The 8,893-nt window shown below is 40.0% G+C and overlaps 1 non-coding gene across 1 annotated transcript; it reads left to right on the plus strand.

Annotated features, from left to right (window-relative positions):
* Window positions 1-6,708: 6,708 nt before the first annotated feature.
* On the plus strand, window positions 6,709-6,814 carry LOC141624481 (small nucleolar RNA R71). The gene has a single exon (XR_012534288.1). It is a non-coding gene; the product is annotated as a small nucleolar RNA R71 (small nucleolar RNA).
* Window positions 6,815-8,893: the final 2,079 nt, after the last annotated feature.

Raw genomic sequence — 8,893 nt, forward strand, 5'->3', positions numbered from 1 at the left:
GCTAATTCGGGGACTAAATATGCTCTAATTATGGTCACATCAAATATCCCCAAACCGAACCTTTGCTCGTCCCGAGTAAAGAGGTGACAAAGACTAGGACCATTATTTAAACTAACCTAATAACATAGCCGATATGAGACAATTAGCGGGTCTCACTCCGCCCCTTCAACTCACAACAAGACAACCATGAGGTAGGATGCCTTCTTGCAAGGCAAGGTGGGTCTTGCCAAAATGGCGACACATCCAAACATTAAGCGCACAAAATCAAATAATGGATGCATCTACAAAAGAATAGCCACTTTCCTCATCTAAGTGGCAGAAATTATCTACAAGGGAAGCAATTCAAGGGTACACACTCCTTCATAGATATGGTTTCTTCAAACTACTAAGCCTAGAAGGATACCAATAAATCACCTCCAAGTTGTGTCAAGCTAGGGTACCTTTGTCCTCAATCGTTAAATGCTTTTGTCAAGAATAGACTCCCTATGGTGTTAGAAACACTGGAGGATCGCGGAATTCCCCCTCTTGCCTAGACAAGAAGAAGGGTCGTCCCCTTTCTACCATGCACAAAATTGGATACGATGGATAAAGGGATCAATAGATATTTGAGTTTCACTTTGGGAGTTTGCTTTTGTTTTTGTTTTTCCCCCCAATTTCTTGTGGCATTTGACATTTGAGAACACTTCCTTGCCATTTCTTTTTGATTTTTGGCATTTCAATACTTGACATCTTTCAACTTTTCTTTGCATTTCTTTTTGAACATTTTAAAAGTCACCCCATATGTAGTGAGGGTGGCTTATATTTAAAGCTTTAGGAGTTCTATTTTTACTCCTCTTTTCATTTGATGCATTTTGCAAACTTTCTTTCACTTTTCATTTCATTGAACTCAAATTGATTTCTTTTTGTGCCCATTCCCTTTGATGACAAAAATGTGGTAGAACATGGATGATGGATGCATGGTTTCAAGGGTCACCTTGGAATAAACGGTAGCCAAGGAGTTATCACACCACAAGATACTCTTGACTAGGCCTTAATCCATGGGTCAAAGGATACTAGCATGACACATCCTAGGGTGTTTTACAAGTATTCTAACAAGCAAAGTCTTAAGAAGAAAAAGCATCTACTAGGGCCTATATACACTTGTCAAGCTTCCCAAGTAGACGGTTTCGCAAAATTTTTCTAACATGCAAACTACATGCCATGATGCAACTAACATATAAACATCCTAATGAAAATGATTCTACCAACTAATATGCCATATAAACTAAATGCAAGTCCTAAGTTCACATTGTTATACCGCATCAATCAAAATAAAGCCACATAGTCATAAACATAAAGAGGAAAAAGGAGATTGGAAAGATCATACCATGCGGTCTTCAATATCCTCATGTCTCGGATGTGGCGTAGTCGATCAATGTGAACAAGGATAAAACAAATACAATATATACAACAATATATACATGACTACACTACAAAGGAAATGAACTTGTTTTTGGTTTTTCAATTTTTTTTTCAAATTTTTATGGTTTTTCTAATTTTATGATTTTTTTGGGTTTTTGAATAAAAGTTAAGTTAGAATTCCCCATCCCCACACTAATATGGGCATTGTCCGCAATGGCCAAAATGATGGGAAATCATGCAAGCATGATGCATGAATTCTACTCTAAATGCAAGCTACACTAATCTATACTACATGATGCATGGTTTTTTGTTTATGACGGAGAGCGTAATTTAGATTACCTCCCGTTGCGTATGCATGTACTTCCCCAAATCGAGTTAGACATTATTTCTAATGTCCTAAAGTTGGGGGTAGTTCATGCACACAAGATGCAATGCATGAAACTAAATTTGTCATTTTGGATTTTCAAAAGTGGGAACAATGAAATAAGAACACCTCAATGGGGCCAAGGTGTTAGTCCTATATGTTTCTAGGACTACTCCAACCATGATCAAGATAAAGTAAATAAAACAAAGAAAGAAGTAGACAAACCTCAAGAGGGTAGGAGCCTCCAAAGCTTGCTAGTCTTCCACCATATCATCATTATCATCATCTTCCTCAATAGAAGTGGACTCATCACCACTTCCCTCTTCACTTTCTTGGTCACTTTCTTCATCATCCTCTTCTTCTTCATTAGCCTCTTCATCAATACTATCATCAACATCCTCATCACCGACAACCTCATCGTCACCCGGAGTCTCACCCCTAGATGCACTCGGAAAGAAGACTTCCCTATCCGCCCAACTAGGCAAAGGACATGAAGGATCAAGTAGTCCTTGCCTAGCTAAATGAAGCAGGGGTGGATATTGGGCTAAGTAAGCGTCTTCCCGATCCTTAAAAGCTTGCTTGTGCATCTCTTGCATAAGTAGAGTCATATAGTCATTGCTTGCTTTAACACCTTCGGGTTTGAACTCTTGAAACTTGAATGGATAGGGTGGTGTGACAATGGAAGAGGATGGCATTTCAAATTCACCCCTTTGTTGTCGGATGATGTATTCGGCTTCTTTTGAGAGGGGAAGAAGGTAGTTGGTCCGATGGACACTCAAACGGCATATCTTGGAAGGCAAAGTAAAAGATCTAGTCTCATTGGTGAGCCACCCATATTTGGTGTCAATAGGGTTATGAGTGACCCACTTGTACTTGTTAATCATGGCATCCATGTCAATGAGATGACCCCCCTTTTTCGCCACATACTTGCTATCCTTGTTGAAAATTGGATCGAAGTACTTAGCCAAAAGAATGACTAGACCTCCATTTACAATAACGGTGGTGCCTTGCTTTCCACAATCAACATTTAGCCATCTTTCCACCAAAAGCCTTAGAGAATTGTAAGGCTTGGTGAATTCCCTTCCCATATTTAAGGCCGACTCAAGAAGAACACAATCGAGCTTGGTAAAGTGGTTAGTGTCTTTTCTTGCAATGATGGTATTCCCGATGACCTTATGCCACACTCTAATTCCCGGATGGTGGACTAATAGAGCGCGACTAGCATGATAGTTCTCAAATTTCCTTCCGGAAATCGCCTCCCAAAGAGGAGCGGGGTCATACTTTCCGGTATTCTTGAAATAACTAGGTGAATCACTAAGACCCAATGCTTTACCCAATTCATCAAAGGTGATGCGCCTACTCACATTAGCAAGGCGGAGCTCGATGTTTTCTCTAGTCTCTACCTTAGTAAATTTCAAAGAAATCAAGAATTCTAAGGTAAGGGAGGGGTATGTCAATTCTCTTGTAGCAAACAATTTTTTCAACCCCATGGCTTCAAAGAAGGCTTTAGTTTGTTCAAGGCATCTTCACATAAGAACTTGGTGGATAGAAAGGATTTTCTAGCATACTTGGCAAATGTATCCTTATGGGAGTTAGAAATGAAAATTACCTCCGGATAGTTCGATAGTTGAGCAATTTCCGGAGTTGTTGATGTTGTTGCTTCCAAGGGAGGTTGTTGTTGTTGCACTTCCAAGTTTGAGCTAGCTACCACCATAGCCAATGAGGCTTTCTTTGCTTGAAGACTCTTTTGTCTTGTTGAGAGTGCCTTTGCCTTAGGTGCCTTTGTTGCTCCTTTTGTCCTTGCCATTGATGATTTAACCAAGAAAAGAGTGAAAATATTCAATTTCCAAGTATACCCAAATCGATTTTAAGGTGAAAGGCTTTGCCTTTATAATTTCAAAAATCGACTCAAAGGTTGAAGATTTTGGTGCTTGGTTTGATTTTTGTTGAAAGAGGAGTGATTAATTGTTGTTAAAAGGAAGTTTTGATTTGATTTTGATTGAATGTGGTTGAGGATGAGGGTTTTGAGTTTTGGGGTTTATGGGTAGTGTTTTGAATGAAGGAATGAAGAAATGAATGTGGGATGGGGTATTTAAAATACCCGAAAAATTTGAAATAGCAGGGGAAGACGGGCGTCTTTCCTTCGGGACGCTCGGATTCTGCCTGTTTTGGTTTGAGAATTCTCGCCTAAAGATGGCCGTCTTTCAGTAAAGACGCTCAGATTTATCAATTGCGGGACGGGCTTCTTCTGCTGAAGACGGGCGGATTCTCAGACAGTGAGATTTCTTGTTTTTCACAGGCAAAAAGACGAGCGTCTTTCCTTTCAGGACGGGCGAATTTCTGAAGACGAGCGTCTTCTCTACTAGGACGCTCGGATTCTTCAACAGTCCCAAAATTTTAAATTCTCAGCTCAGATGGACGGGCGGATTTGACGAAGATGCCCGGATTGCCTGAGGACGGGCGGATTCCCATGAAGACGCTCGGATTCTGCCCCTTTTACCCGGATTCAGTTCCATCTGTGTACTTGCATATCCCGTGTCATTTTCCATTCTTCAAATCCCGTGTTCTTCATTGTAGGGGCACTACTAAGGCATGAATAGCCTAGGCAATTGCTATCCCCACACTAAGTTAAAGCACTACACATCAATTGAATCATTAGTCCCTCCCTCACTTCTCTCAAAAATGATAATTATCTTGATCAAAGCATAAAAATCCAAAAATGACAAAAATGCAATGTAAGAATTAAAATGCGAGTTAGGGAGTTAGAAATATTTACAAATGGTGGTTTAGGGAGGACTCCACCAAACTCTCATCCTTAGTGAGATGTCAAGGGGGCATGTCCAAGGTGTTGTTGATGTTGCTCAACACCTTGAAGAAGTAATCAAAAGCTTGTTCATTATCATGATAAAGGTCTTCAATAGACCTTTGCCCTTGTTGTCGGTCATGATCGATAGCATTACCAATATAGGGATTGAAAATCCCTTCAAACTCATCGTCCCAAAGACCACAAACTTCATCTAATTGATCACTAAAGATCTCTTGAGTTGATGGAGACAACTCTCCCACTTTCTTTTCTTGGCCAATGAGGCCATCCTCTTCATTGCTTGACTTTGGTGAGCTTTTCAAGCTCTCTTTGTTACAATTCACTTGCTCTTTGAATGGAGCATCTTCAATTTTCGTCTTCCATTGGAATTCCGACTTTTTCCTATCATCCTTCCGGCTATAATGATCAACCATAAAACATGGTTCATGCAAACGGGGAGCTCTCATGGTCTTGTCAAGATTGAAAGTTATGCTCTCATCTCCCACTTCTAGAGTAAGCTCTCCATGCTTCACATCAATCACCGCACCCGCGGTGTGTAAGAAAGATCTTCCTAGAATGATTGGAATGTTGGAGTTTTCTTCCATGTCAACAATGACAAAGTCCACCGGGATGAAAAATTTCCCAATTCTTACGGGAACATCTTCCCATATCCCTAATGGTGTCTTCGTCGATCTATCGGCCATTTGTAGTGTGATATTGGTGCATTTAAGCTCTCCCATCCCCAACCTTTTACTCACCGAGTACGGCATAACACTCACACTAGCCCCTAGATCACATAAGGCTTTGTTGATCGTGGTGTCGTCAATGGTACACGGTATTGAGAAGCTTCCCGGATCCTTGAGTTTTGGGGGTGAACTCCCTTGAAGTATTACGCTACTCACCTTAGTGAATGCGATAGTCTCAAGCTTACGAACCGACTTCTTCTTTGTGAGGATGTCTTTCATGTATTTTGTATAGGCCGGCACGTGATTGATTAATTCCGTGAAAGGAATTGAGACTTCCAAATTCTTCACAATTTCCATAAATTTTCCAAGTTGGTCATCAAATTTGGGCTTGGCTTGACGACTCGGAAAAGGAAGTCTAATCACAATGGGCTCCTTCTCCTTGACCTTGTCTTCATTTCTTTTTGAAATTTCTTCTTTTGATGGTTCCCCATCCTTGGGGTTTTGCACAATTTCTTCTTTGTCACTAGCTTCCACAACTTCATCCTCAACTTGCTTCTTCGGTGCTTCGTACCTTGTACCACTCCTCAAGTGAATGGCACTAACCGTGTCATGTCTTGGGGGATTACTTTGAGGTGGTAATTGCCCCTTTTGTCTTTGTGAGTTTGAAGATGCTAGTTGAGTCAATTGGGTTTCCAACATTTTGGTGTGAGCTAGGATGTTGTTGATGGTGGTTTCCTTTGCTTGACTATCCTTTTGCATTTGAGTGAAAAACTCTTGTTGATTCTTTTGCATTTGGAGGACCGCTTTTTGAACATCAAAACCTTGGTCATTTTGTTGATTGTATGGAGATTGATTTTGGTAACCTTGGTTTTGGTTGTAAAAGGGTCTTTGATTTTGGTTTCTCATGGGAGGTGGGGTGTATGTTGGTTGAGGGTTTTGAACATTTTGGCTTTTGTATGAGAGATTTGGATGGAATTTGGTGTTTTCATTGTAATAGTTTGAATAAGGGGTACCACTCTTGTATGCTTGGAAAGCATTCACTTGTTCATTTGTTCACCCTACATTCGCCTTGGTCTTGTCCCAAAGTTCCACAATTCTCACATATCCCACTTGGGATTGATGAAGATGCCGTCATGGCATTAACATGATGCTTTGGTGATTTTGAGGCTTCTTCAAGTCTAGCCATAGCTTTTTCAAACTTCAAATTGATGGTATCAATGTGAGCACTAAGTTGAGCGCCTAATTGAGTAATGAAGTCCACTTCATGCTTTCCTCCTCTAGTAGCCTTGCGAGGTCTACTATATTGTGAGTTATGGACCGCCATTTCCTCAATTTTGTTCCAAGTTTGATTGTCATCAACTTCGGTGAACATTCCATTTGATCCCATGTTGAGAATGTTCCTTGAATCTTCATAAAGACCGTTCCAAAATTGTTGTACCAAGAACCACTCGCTAAGTCCATGGTGAGGACATGAGCGACAAATTCCTTTAAATCGCTCCCAAGCTTCATACAAAGATTCTTCATCCTTTGCTTAAAGCCCGTGATTTGAGCTCTTAGCATGTTAGTCTTTTCCGGTGGATAGAACTTTTTGTAGAAAGCTAGAGCCAACTTTTTCCAAGAATCAATTCCGAGAGTAGCCTTATCAAGGCCTTTCAACCATTATTTCGCGGTGCCAATTAGAGAAAAAGGAAATAAGACCCATCGAATTTGGTCTTGAGTTACACTGGTTTGATAAATCGCATCACAATAGTCACAAAAAGTCTCCATATGAGAATGAGGGTCTTCACTAGGCATCCCCCCAAATTGGCTTCTTTCGACTAATTGGATAAATGCGGATTTGGCAATAAAATTTCCGGTTAGATGTTGTGGTATGGGAGTACCATTGGGTAGGTTCTCCTCGGTGGGTACGGAATGTGATGAAAACTTAGGCATTGTGGGTTGATTTTGTGTTGGATTTTGTGTTGGGTTCTCCTCACCTTCTCTTGCAAAAGGGTTGATGAACTCAATAGTATTTGGTTGAATATCTACAACCTCACCAATACCTCTCAAAGTTCTCCTAGCAAGTCTTCTATTGGTTGTCAAAGTTCTTTCAATTTCGTGATCAAAGGGTAACAAGTCACCTTGTGACCTTCTAGACATGCAAAATATCAAACAACTCGAAAACAATTAGAACAAACCTTGAGGATTTTTACTTCCCCAAGGCGAAGAAAGACACAACTAATAACAATATAAGAAAATCTAAATCAAGTTAACACCGCCCCGGCAACGGCGCCATTTTTGGTCGGACTATATTTTTTGGTTACTTGTCGTTAGGAGAACCTAGACCAAAACATAATTTATAACTTCACAAACAACTCTACAATTATTAAAGAGGCAAGTAAAGGTCGGATCCCAAGGGACGGGAATTGAGATGAGATTTCTATTGCAACTAATGGTGTCTTAAGGGGTTTCACAATTGAGGTTTGATGTAGAAGATCACTAAACTAAATAGCAATGAAAGTAAACAAGCAAGATGAATTAAAAGGGATGTAAACAATTGATAAAAGGCACTAGGGTGTCATGGGTTCATAGGGGATTCATGGGATTTGATCATACAAACATGTTCTCAAGTTATAAGCAAGCAATTATTGTTGTGATGGATCGAGTTGGTTTATATCTTACAATCCTAGGAAAGTTTGGGTCCCAGAGCCGAATCGATTAGATTGTACAACACCTACAAGTCGACTTAGTCTTCCCTACTCAACAACATGCATGGTCTAATGAGACTCGAGTTGGTTTATGTCTTACAAGTCTCATTGAAAAGATAGGTGATGGGTAAAAAAACTGCAAGGATTCATAGGCTCGCATTTCATCAAACATAACATGTGCATAAGTTGAGATCACAACAAGCAAGCAAATAAACTATGAAAGCATATTAATTTATGCATGAATCATCCCCCATGTTGGTTTCCCCTAATTACACATTAACCCTAGCTAAGGAAACTACTCACTCATTATCATGTTGAACAAGCTAGCAAGGTTGTCAATCATACCAACAAAGTAAAACATGATGAATAAATGAAAGTGATTAACAATAATTAAAGAGGGATTAAGAGAATTATACCTACTAATGATTCCAATAATAAAGCAAAGAATAAAAGAAGTACTTGATGCTTGATTGAGAGGTTGTCAATCTCCCAATAATAATCCAAATAATCTTCAATTACCCAAAATAAAGGATGAACAAGAGAGAGATTAAGGAAATAAGACTTGTATTAAAACTTGATTAAATGTTGATTACAAGATTAAAGAGAGATTTGATTGATATTAACTACACTAAAGATTGCTAAGAAGAACATGCCCTTCTAATTAGACTAATAGGGTATTTATAGTGGGGATTAGGTGCATGAATTAGGGTTAACTAAGGGCTTAAATGACGATTAAGTCCCTTGTTGAGGAAACGCCGGTCTTTTTGGAAAGACTCCGGTCTCTAGGGAGACTCCGGTCTCTAGAAAAAGATGTGCATCCTTCCTTGAATCTTGAAGAAGACGAAATGGGTCTGCCTGGGAATCCGGGCGTCTTTAGCACGGGACGGGCGGATTTGGTGGTTTCTGCCCGGGCGTCTTGGGAGTGAAGACGGGCGTCTTCTGGAGATTTTGC

Source organism: Silene latifolia, chromosome X (genome assembly GCF_048544455.1).
Source record: "Silene latifolia isolate original U9 population chromosome X, ASM4854445v1, whole genome shotgun sequence".
NCBI classification, from domain to species: Eukaryota; Viridiplantae; Streptophyta; class Magnoliopsida; order Caryophyllales; family Caryophyllaceae; genus Silene; species Silene latifolia.